Source organism: Dasypus novemcinctus, unplaced genomic scaffold, assembly GCF_030445035.2.
Source record: "Dasypus novemcinctus isolate mDasNov1 unplaced genomic scaffold, mDasNov1.1.hap2 scaffold_124, whole genome shotgun sequence".
Classification (NCBI taxonomy): domain Eukaryota; kingdom Metazoa; phylum Chordata; class Mammalia; order Cingulata; family Dasypodidae; genus Dasypus; species Dasypus novemcinctus.
In genome coordinates, this window is record NW_026688150.1 from 1,123,262 (window position 1) to 1,135,179 (window position 11,918).

General features: G+C 41.1%; 1 long non-coding RNA gene across 1 annotated transcript; it reads right to left on the reverse strand.

Moving 5' to 3' along the window:
- Positions 1 to 1,027: 1,027 nt before the first annotated feature.
- On the reverse strand, positions 1,028 to 1,570 carry LOC131277525 (uncharacterized). Its single transcript, XR_009184684.2, has 3 exons — positions 1,487 to 1,570; positions 1,187 to 1,240; positions 1,028 to 1,091 (listed from the first exon to the last, which is right to left on the reverse strand). It is a non-coding gene; the product is annotated as an uncharacterized lncRNA (long non-coding RNA).
- Positions 1,571 to 11,918: the final 10,348 nt, after the last annotated feature.

Sequence of the window (11,918 nt, forward strand, 5' to 3'; positions counted from 1 at the left end):
CTCTGCCATGTGTGCAGCACCATGTGACAGAAGCCAAGGTCCAAGGATTGTGGCAGCCAGCCCAAGGAAGCTACAGCCTTCAGGGTGGAAGCATTGCCTTGCTGGCACCTCTATTTTCGACTTCTCCTACACAAAGACATGAGCCAATAAATTTCCATTGTTTAAGCCCACCCATTGTACAGTATTTGTTTTAGCAGCCAGGAAAGTAACACATTCAGGAACAGGATCTTGTAATTGCTTGGAAAGAGTCCCCACAGCACCCCTTCCCTCCCGTACCTGCTCTGCTAGGCTGTTGATGATGACCAGGTGAGCTCCCGCATGGATACACTGATCTTGGCTTCAAACCAGTTGAGTTCCTCCATACTAAACTTATCGCAGGAGCCCTCAAAGGCTGTCCAGTCCTCAGGGCAGGGAGTGCAGGAAGAGCCTGGGGCAGAGGGAGAGAACTCTGTTCTGCTGGGGCTGAGAGCTGCAATGGTCACAGAACTGAACTCCAAACCAGTGAATTTATTTGAACCCGACCAACTGGCTGCATCCTTGACATTTTGAAACCAGGAGCTGCGCAACTTCCCCTGTGTCCCATGCCAAATCATTACCAGAAAGAAGTGGGGAAGTTGATGTAACTCAAGGGATTGAGCACCTGCTTCCCATGTACGAAGTCCCGGGTTCAAACCTTGGTACCTCCTAAAAAAATCAAAACCAGCAAGCAAGTGACAAAAACAAATTTTCATTTGAGAAGGGATGCTGCTCAGTAGTTGATGCCTGCTTCCCATATACAAGATCGTGGGTTCAAACCCTGGTTCCTCCTGAAAAAAAAGCAGTGGAATGCAACGCAGGGTACCTCAAACTTATGTTACTAGTTCTTGTGAGAAGGGAGTTAGTTAAAATCCTCTAAACTCAACTGTTTCAGTAACTGTTACTGTGAACCACATGGCAAAGAATGCACCCATCTTCCAATACTGACTCCCCACAAACCAAACACCAAATGTCAGGCTTCTTACCATTTTCTCACTGCACAGCTTTCATTTGCTGGAACATTTCTCCCCGGAAGATGTCTCGATTGTGTCTAGCATCTGCCAGTCCTCTTGTAACTAAGAGATACATAGAGAAAAGCTGGCCATTGGCCTGGAAGGATAAAGGGCTGGTACATGGGGTGAGGGAGGCCACAATTGCAAATTGTACTTACATGTGCTGTTCAGTTGATGCAATTCTTCTTCTAATTGGTAGTTCAGCAGTACGACTATGGGGTAGGGAAAAGCAAAGAAATGCCCTCGATTTTTAGAACCTTGTTGGACTTATTCCAGGTCCCCAAATCTTCCAAGCTAGGATGAAGAAGAAAAACTTCCTTCTAAAATCATAATACCAGGGAACTCAGGGCAACCTAATGTTTCTGCCTACTCCTGCTCCACACACACCCTGCACTGAATAGTGAAGCAGGAGAACCTGGTCCCTCTGATCACCCTTTCCACTGGCCTCGTCTCCTCACCATTTCTCAGAAGCACAACAACGATCATGACCAAGAGAAACATCAGCATGGTCATCACCAGGCATAGACACTTCCAGGGATCAGTGTCAGGAGGATTTTGATCCTGCTGTCCTGTAGGGAATGGAGAAAGTCAATCCACACAGGCTCTGGAAAGTGCTGAAATGTCAAGAATCAAACTCCCCACTGGAGAGTTGAGTGGTGGTAGGTATCAGGGGGAACCCAGGGGAACCCCAAGCTTCCTCCTCCCTCATCTGGCCAGAACTCTGAAGGGTACCCAGGTCACAGCACTTCAGGATATGTAACGCTGAGCCTTTCCACTCACCGGATTTCTTCGGTATGGACAGAGATTTCTCCCCCATGAGTGTGAGGTCCTGAGCATGCTGCCACCCACTGCGCCTGCCTTCAGCCATGGTTGCAAATCATTCTGCTTGGTATGATCCTTTCTCTCTGGGCTATTACTGAAGATAAACCCAGCCTAGAACAGGAAATGCCTCCACCCCCATGTAAACTCTAGCAAGTTTCCTTCCTGGCTCAGATATCCCCCAAGATCTCTAGATGGCTTTTCAATCCCTGTGATGGAAGAGGTATGCGTATCTGTCAGAGGCTGTTCTGCCCTGCCTGCTTTCTGCTAATTTGATTCTCTCCCATTTGGTGGGGACAGTTTCTGCCCCAGGAATGGGCCTTGAGTTCCCTTGTGCATTTGCCCTTGTAGACGTCTGGTTAAGAAGTCCTGAAAGATCTTGCAGTTTCTCTGACATAAAGCTGTGGTATTTACAACTCAGGAGTCATTGTTCTGTTCCTTCTTTACTGGAAATTGTGGTAAAAATTTTCCCCCAAAACTTTTACTTAATATTTAAGCCTTTAAATGGAGAATTTGCTGCAGCACGTTGGAGTGGGAAGTGCATGTTTATGAAGTACCTTTTAGGTATGAAACTCCTTGTTAGGAAACATAAAATTATTACACCGTATCATAACATAATGTTATATTAGGTCTTTTTTCTTATGTTACACTTCCATGTTACCATTTTAAGCTTTCCTTCTACTAATATACCTCTCCGTAGACTTTTCCTTTCAACTATCATCATACCCATATAATAGCTCTGCTAGACACAAACACCATAATGTGCTCTCACCATTTCCATTCATTTCCAAAAGATTTACAAGCTATCTTTTAACCAATTCTGCACAGATTAACCATCCGCTTTCTATTCTTTACCCTCATTCTGTTTTTCTGGTGACCTCTATTCTAATTATTAATTCCATGAGTTTACATAATATATTTAGTTCATAATAGCACAATCATATAGTATTTTTCCTTTTGTGTCTGGTTTGCTCACTCAACAGAATATCCTCCAGTTTCATGCATATTGTCATATTCTTCATGACTTAATTTCTTCTTACTGATGCATAATATTCCATTGTGTGTTTCCTATTTCCTCTTTTGTTCAAGGTCAAAGCACTTTTTAACTCTTAATCCAACATGTAAGCTGAGATATTCTGCTCGTCTCAGTTGACCCTTTTATTCGAGATCTCTTTCTAGTTGCATCACCAGTTAGTGATTGGTAATAATCCCTTGGCACCAGGGAGGTTCATCCTTGGGAATCATGTCCAATGCTGGGGGGAATTTAATGCATTTACATGCTGAGTTTTGCTTAGAGACTGGCCACATTTGAGCTACATGGAAGCTTTCAGGAGGTAATTCTTAGACACCCTGCAATGCTAGACCTAGTTTATATTTCAGGCACACAGGCTCATAAGCATAGTCATCAAATCAAGGGCTTATTATTGGACCATCCTTCCTTGCTGGTCTTTGACATTGTACTTGGGGGATTATTGTTGTTTCATTGGGGAATGTGACAGAGTTCCTGTGGGAAGGAACTCATCACACCCTCAGTTGACTTTTGTAACTGTAACTACTGTAAAAATACCCAACAAATATCAGAGCATTTTTATGTCCCCTATATACATGCCATGGAGAACTCTTCCCCCCCGCCCCTCACTCATGTGCCCACCATCAATAACACAAGACAAATAAGTTGATATGGCTAAGAGTCTTCCAAAAAGAATCTGGAGGTAGTCAGAGGGGTCACGCTTATGCACGCTTCAGCAAGACCCCAGTGAGAACCAAATCGGATATAACCCAAGATGCTGGTTTTCCTGAAAGCTACAGAGATCCACAGGGTATGTGGTCATGGCAGGTAGATTTGGATTAGAGTAGACTAACTGATATTCTACTATAAAATTATTGTGACTAGTAATAAAAGAAATTGTAGCATTGAGGTGGAAAAAGTGGCCACAGTAGTTGCTGAGGGCAGGGAGAGAGAAGAGGAGATGTGATGTGGGGGCATTTTGCAGACTTTGAGTTGTCCTAAATGATATTTCAGGGTCTGATGCTGGACTTTATATAGCCTGCCATAACCCACTGAATGTACTGGGGGAGAATGTGAAATACAGGGTAATCTATTATCTTTGTGGTGCAGCAGCGCTCCACAATGTGTTCACCAATTGCAATGAGTGTGCCACAATGTGTCAATGACTAAACTCTGTTGTGCAGTGTGAAAGCTGTCATAGAAAATACACAACAAATGACCCTAACTGCATGATGATGAAACTTTATTTATAAAACCCAGCAGTGAACCTGTAGGCAATATATATTTCTTAATCCTAACCATATAGTATAAAAGTGTTAGAAGACACCAAGGAGAATGATTCTGATAGAAATGGCATTAAGGGAAAAAAAATTGGAAGAGCAAAAGAAAAAAATATTGAAAGACAAAATCAATATTCAGAATCTCTAAGAAATGTCTGCATTTCAACAAGAATGCTACAATTCAATAGAAACACTGGAGAAGACTTTAAACAGAGATTTTGCAAGGAGGGAAACCATTTGACTAATAAAAATGATTTAAACCTCACTGGTAATTAGAGAAATGCAAAATTAAGCAATAGCAAGACAAAATTTGGCCACCATATTGGCAAAAATTACATTTCACACCATCAAGCATTAGTGACAGTGTGGGGAAACAAATCCTTCAAAACACAAGTAGAGAGAGTGTAAATTTGCACAATCACCTCAGTTTAATATGGACATTTTTCTTGAAAATAGAGGTCACATTTCCTAAGGCTTTACCATCTTGTTCCATAATTTCTCATTGAATCTGTTGTCTGTTCACAGTGAAAGATATACAAGTATGCGTATTGTGTTATTCTTATAAAGAGTGAAAAACTGGAAGCAATCAATTGTCCAGCAAGGGAAGAACAGTTAAATGCACACTGTATATATTCATAAAATTGAGTATTCAACTTCTTTTATAAAAATGAGGTGGCTCCATTGCACTAGTTTTCAACTGAAGGAGGTGTTCCTCCAGGGGGCATTTGATGATGTCTGGAGACAGTTTCGATTGTCCTGACAGGGTGTACGGGGTGCTACTGGGATCTGGTGACTAGAGACCAGGCTGCTTAACATCCTGTGACATCCCCCCTGTCCACTGCAAAGAACAAACTGACCCCAAATGCCAATTTTTCTGAGGTAGAGAAGCCCTGGTCTTTGTGGATCAACATGGATTTCACTCAAAGACATTGAACGAAAGAAGTCAAGTTGCAGGAAAAGCCCTATGGGACAGCCTGATCTGTATTAAAACATAATACTCTTTACATATGCTACATATGGGTTTGCACTGGTCCATATGCCACAGGCATAGAAAGATCTGGAAGGAAGTCCATCAGATTACCCACCATGTTTGCACAGCAGGAGTGTGGCGAGGCTTTAGCATTATTTGCAGCACTTTTTTGTCCATTTGATCATTTGTCTTTTTATTATTGAGTCGTAGCATCTTTTATATATCATGGATATTAAAACCATTATTGGAAGTTTGATTTCGAAATATTTTCTCCCATTGAGTAGGCTGCCTTTTCACATTTTGACAAACTCCTGTGAAGTACAAAAGTAAGGTTCTTTTTCTTCTTTATTTTCTTTTAAATGTTACATTAACAAATATGAAGTCCCTATATACCCCCCACGCCACTCACCCCACCCCTCCCACATCAACAACTTCTTCCATCATCACAGCACATCCAATGCACCTGGCAAATACATTCTGGAGTACCGCTGCACCACATGGACAGTGGTCCACATTGTAGTGCACACTCTCCCCCAGTCGACCCAGTGGGCCATGAGAGGACACACAACATCCAGCATCCATCCCTGCTGCACCACCCAGGACAACTCCAAATCCTGAAAATGCCTCCAAGCCACATCTCTTCTTCCATCTGCCTACCATCAGCAGTCACCTTGGCAACCCTATCCACATCACTACTATAATTTCTTCCCATACTAATCACAATAGTTCCCCAACAGAACACCAGTAAGTCCACTTTAATCCATACTCTATCCCTCCATCCTGTGGACACTGGGATGGTTATGTCTAGTCCCCCTCTACATCAAGAGTGGCCTTAATGGATGATGGATGCAAATCTCCTGCTTGCAGCTGCAGGCACACTTGGCTCACTGGTGTGGTGGTTGACCCTCTTCAGCTCCCTGTCAGCTGGCAGGGTAAGTCCAAAACACCAGAGGGTAGGAACCCCAAGTCTGCTGAGGCCCAGGACCTGGCTGTCACATGGACATTCCAGAGATTCAGGTCCCCTGAGTATACAGCAACCCAAATGCTAACCACAGATCCAGTAAAAGTAACAGAAGAGACACGTGTACAAAAGTCATATCTGAGTCCAACTCCATCACAGTCAGGAACACAAACTCCAAAGTAGGGCCAACTGTCATGGCCCTGAACTCCAGATCTATCTGCTATGACCATAGAAACTGTGAGTCTCTGCAGCTCTCAGGAAAACCAGCACCTGGGTTTCCATCTGCCTTGGCTGTCTCTGGAACCCTGCTGAGGTGTGTATAAACATCACCTCTCTAATGACTTCCCAACTCCTTTTTGGAGACTCAAAACCATATAAACTCACTTGTCCTTTCCATTTCCCCCTTTTACCCAATGACAAAAAGCAGCTTTTAGCACTTGATATTACATGTAGGATGAGATATTCTGCCAGCCTGAGTTGACCTCTTTATTCAAGGTCTTTTTCTAGTTACATCATCAGCTGGTGCTTAGTAGTAATCTCTTGGCACCAGGGAGGCTCTTCCCCGGGAGTCATGTCCCACACTGGAGGAAAGGCAATGCATCTGCATGCTGAGTTTGGCTTAGAGAGTGATCACATTTGAGCAACATGGAGGCTTTCAGGAATTAAGACTTAGGCACCCTGCAGCTCTAGGCCTAGTTCATATTTCAGTCACAGAGGCTCACAATCAGAGCCCTCAGTACCAAGGGCTCATCATTCGACCCTCCATCTTTGTCGGTCTTTGCCATTGCACTTGGGGGATTGTTGCTGTTCCATTGCAGAATGTGATAGAGTTCCACTGGCCAGGAACTCAGCAGTCTCTCAGCTGGTGTTTCCAACTGAAACTACTAAGAAAATATCCAAACCTTTCTATATACCCTGTATACATGCCCTGGAGAACTCGCTCCCAAACATGTGCCTCCCACCAATAACACCCAACACGGGTGCTCCTCCTCTGCCATAGTTGAAACCCACTGTGGTCCAAAACTTCTTCCACAAGGAAGCCCGATATATCGCCAGGTTCCATTAAGAGTCATGGAATATAGTGTTGGGTTTAAAGGTTAGATACAGAATATATAGCAATTTAGAAAAATTAAATATAGGAAAAATAAAATGGAGTATCAAAAAAAGGAAAAAAGGAAAAAGTTTGGCTTTTGACATTTTACCTTTCATCACTGCTATAGGTGTTGCCCTGTATGTACAGTGGCGAGGCAATGTCTTCCATTTCTTCGTCAGTGTCTACACCCTTTCTTTTTCTTTTCTTTTTTTCTAATTATTAAGTTTGTCTTTGCGTAAGTTTTAGATCACAGTAATTCACATATGCAATATATGGTACCCCCACATTTCAAACAGCAAAGCCTTAGTCCCTTCCCCAGCAATGATTTTTTACATCTTATTATATTGGCTGTAGCCGATATACAGTTATTGGAACAGTATCTTTCAAATATGGTTCCATTTGGGTTTACATTATGGTTTATATATTAGATACACAATTTTCTAAATTTTTAGTTATCTTATGTTTTACATTATTGTTTACATTTTAGCCTATAGACTTTTACACATTTTTGGAGATAATTGCATGATCCTGTGGAACACTACCATTGCCACACAGTTACACTGATTCCATGTATTCAACACTTCTTTCCCCCTCCCATCAGGGCCCACCATGACAATCAATCTTCATTACTTGAAGGACCATACCCAGAGAAACTTGCAACAATGTTGAGGGTTTGACATACTTGACTGCCTTAAACCACTGGGAGCCGCCAATTCTCTTGAGAGATACAATTCAATCAGTTTGAGAACATCAGTCCTCCCAAGGATGTGGGTATACCTTCACTCTCATTGTATGAGTCTCCACACAATGATATAGTGCACGATGACAAAATGAGCACTCACACACTCTCTAGAAGCTTGCCTTTTGCCAGATGGCCCCCTTAAGTATCTTAAACAGGCAACCTTCCATATCATATTTTCTAAAGAGTTTTCTCTAAACTATAATTTCAACCATATATCTGATGATCTCCAATGCTCAAATGTTCTCCCTAACCTCCCCCCAATTTCTTGGACCATCTGACCCTTCCTCCAATTCCTAGTCACTCTCATGCTCAGAAAACCACACCCAAAGATATCCCTATGCCCCCATTTTATCCCTTCCCTGTACAAACACTTACCTGCAGCTTACATAGATTTTACCCATGTAGGTGTCAGCTGGCAACATTCCTGTACCCCTCAACTTCCTTTAAGTTTATCATCCAGTCTCAAGCCCTCTGAGAAATCTTTGTTTACTTATTTCCTATCGGAAAGGTCATGTAGTATTTGTCCTTCAATGCCTGGGTGGTTTCACTCAACATAAGATTCTCAAGATTCATCTATGTTATTCCATGTGTTTATACTGTATTTGTTCTTTTAGCTGAGTAGCATTCCATTGCATGTATGTACCACATTTTATTTATCCATTCATCTGTTGATGGTCATTGGGATTGATGTCAACTTTTGGCATTAGTGAATAGTGCTGCTATGAACATTAGGGTACATATATTGTTTTTTGTCCTTGTATTCAGTTCTACTGGGTATAGTCCCAGCAATGAAATTGCTGGGTAATATGGCAAATCTATACCTAGTTTTTTAAGAAGCTGCCAAACTGTACTCCGGAATGGCTGGATCCTTCTGCTTTCCCACCAGCAGTGGATGAGTGTTCCCATTCCTCCACATCCTCTTCAACAATTACAGTCTTCCAATTTTTTTATAGCTGTCAGGCTTATTGGGAGGAAGATGGTATCTCATTGTTGTTTTGATTTGCATTTCCCTAATAGCTATTGATTTGGGGCATATTTTCATGTGTTTTTAGCCACTTGCATATCTTCTTTGGAGATGTGTCCATATCTTTTTCCCACTTTTTAATTTGGCTGTTTTTCTTTTTCTTTTCAAGATATAGGAGTTCTTTTTATATGCAAGATATAAGTCACCTACCAGGTATATGGTTACCAAATTCTTTCTCCCATGGTGTAGGCTCTCTTCACTTTCCTGACAAACTCCTTTGAGGTGCAGAAGGCTTCAGTTTTGAGGAAGTCCCATTTATCTATTTGTTCTTTCTTGCTCCGTCTTTTGGTGTGAAGTTCATGAAGACTTTTCCAATTACAAGGTCCTGTAGATGATTCCCTACATTGCTTTCCAAGGTGTTTATGGTCTTGGCTATTATATTTAGGTCTTTGATACATCTTGAGTTGATTTTTGTATAAGGTATTAGTTGGTAATCCTCTTTCATTCCTTCACATATGGATATCCAGTTCTCCAGGCACCATTTGTTGAATAGGCCATTCTCTCCCAGTTGAGAGGGTTTGGTGGTCTTTCAAATAGCATATGGTTGTATATATGAGGATCTATTTCAGAACTCTCAATTCAGTTCCATTCGACAGTGTGTCTATCCTTTTGCCAATACCATTCTGCTTTCACTACTGTAGCTTTGTAGTATGTTTTGAAGTCAGGTAGTGTGATTTCTCCAATTTCATTTTTCTTTTTACAATATGTCTTTTTGCTATTCAGGGCTTCTTTCATTTCCAAATAAATTTCATAGTTAGTTTCTTTAGTTCATTAAAGAATGCTATGTTGATTTTTATTGGGATTGCATTGAATCTGTAGATCAGTTTGGGTACTATTGACATCTTAATAATATTTAGTCTTCCTATCCATGAACAGGGAATATTCTTCCACTTATTTAAGTCTTCTTTGATTTCCTTGAGCAGTGTTGTGTAGTTTTCTGTGTTGTCTTTTACATCTTTTGTTAAATTTATTCCTAGATATTTGATTCTTTTATGTACTATTGTGAATGGTATTTGATTCCTGATTTCCTCCTAAGATTCCTCAGTATTAGTGTACAGAAATGCTAATGATTTTTGCACATTTACCTTGTAACCTGTGACTTTACTGAACTCATTTATAAGTTCTAGAAGCTTTGTGGTAGACTTCTCAGAGTTTTCTATGTATAGGATCATATCATCTGCAAGTAGTGAAATTCTGACTTCTTTCTTTCCAATATGGATGCCTTTTATGGTTCTTACCTCAGTGCTCGAGCAAGTAATTCTAAGACTCTGTTCAATAGGAGGGGTGATGGTTGACATCATCGTCTTTTTCCTGATCTTCGAGGGAGAGATTTTAAGATTTCACCATTGTAAATGATGTTAGCTGTGGGTTTTTCATATATACTCTTTATCATGTTCAGAAAGTTTCCTTCTATTCTGGTATTTTGCAGTGTTTTAATCAAGAAAGTGTGCTGTATTTTGTCAAATGCTTTTTCTGCATCTATCGATATGATCATGTGATTTTTTTCCTTCAATCTGTTCATGTGGTGTATTACATTAATAGATGTTCTTATGTTGAACCATTCTTTCATACCAGGAATGAATCCCACTTTGTCATGGTATATAATTTGTTTCATGTATTGTTGAATATGATTAACAAGTATTTTGTTGAGGATTTTCGCTTCTAGGTTCATTAGAGATTGGACTGTAATTTTCCTTACTTGTGGTTTCTTTGGCTTTAGTACTAGAGTAATTTTGGCATCATAGAATGAGTTAGGCAATGTTCCTTCTATTTCTATTTGTTGGAAGAGTTTAAGCAAGATTGGTGTTAGTTCTTTCCAGACCATTTGGTAGAATTTAGCCGTGAAGCCGTCTGGCCCTGGGCTCTTCTTAGGTGGGAGGTTTTTAATGACAGATTCTATCTCTTTACTTGTGATTGGTTTGTTGAGATTGTCAATTTCTTCTTTTGTTGATGTAGACTGTGTATGTGTTTCTTGGAATTTGTCCATTTTCTAAATTGTCTTTCTTGTTGGAATGTAGTTTTTCAAAGTATCCTCTTATGAAACTGATTATTTCTGTGAGATCATTTGTGATATCTCCTCATTTCTTATTTTGTGTATTTGCATCTTCTCTCTTTTTTCCTGCTTGGCTGGGTCTCATATGGTCTCTACTGTGTGTCTCTTTCTTCTTGCATCATCTTGCTGCGTCAGATCCACATGTGGGCTAAACCACTCCTCGCAGTCTGCTTTCCTGCGCAGAGCTGCACTCCTTGCAGGTGGCCACACCTTGCGTGGGGGTCACCCCCGTGCAGGGCTGCAACCTTACATGGGGGCCACGGAATTGCGCGGGGGCCGCTCCTTGCGTGGGGGGCACCCTTGTGCGGGAGACACTCCTTGTGTGTGGCAGCAGTGCGGGTGGCCCAGCTCGCCACACGTTCCAGGACACCCTGGGTATCCACCCCTGGACCTCCTCTATGGTAGACAGCTCTATACCTTGAGCCATATGGGCTCCCAGTAGAAGTATTTTGACAAGGCTCTTTAATCCTTAGTTAAAAAGTTTTCACGACAATGCCAGGTGTTGGTGGTAGGGTGAGTGATGAGAGTCCTGTATGATGTCATATATGTTTGTTTTGTAAAAATCACAACTATTACTATATACTTATTGTTTATGTATATTTATGTATGACTGATGTACTTATATAAATTAAATAAAAAATAAAAGAAACACGTCAAAGTAAATTTAGTATGTAAAATGATTAAAAAAAAACAGAAATGAAGTTCTGATGGATGTGACAACATGGATAAACCTCAAAACCATTAGCTGAGTGAAGGAAACCAGACTCAAAAGACCACACAGTTTATGATTCCATTCAGATGAAATATGGAGAATAGACAAATCCATGGAGGAGAGAGCAGATTGGTGCTGGCATATTGGGGGAGGACAGGGAGGTGATAGCTAAAGGGTACGGGGTTTCTTTCAGGGCTGATGAACATGCTCTAACATCAACAATGGTG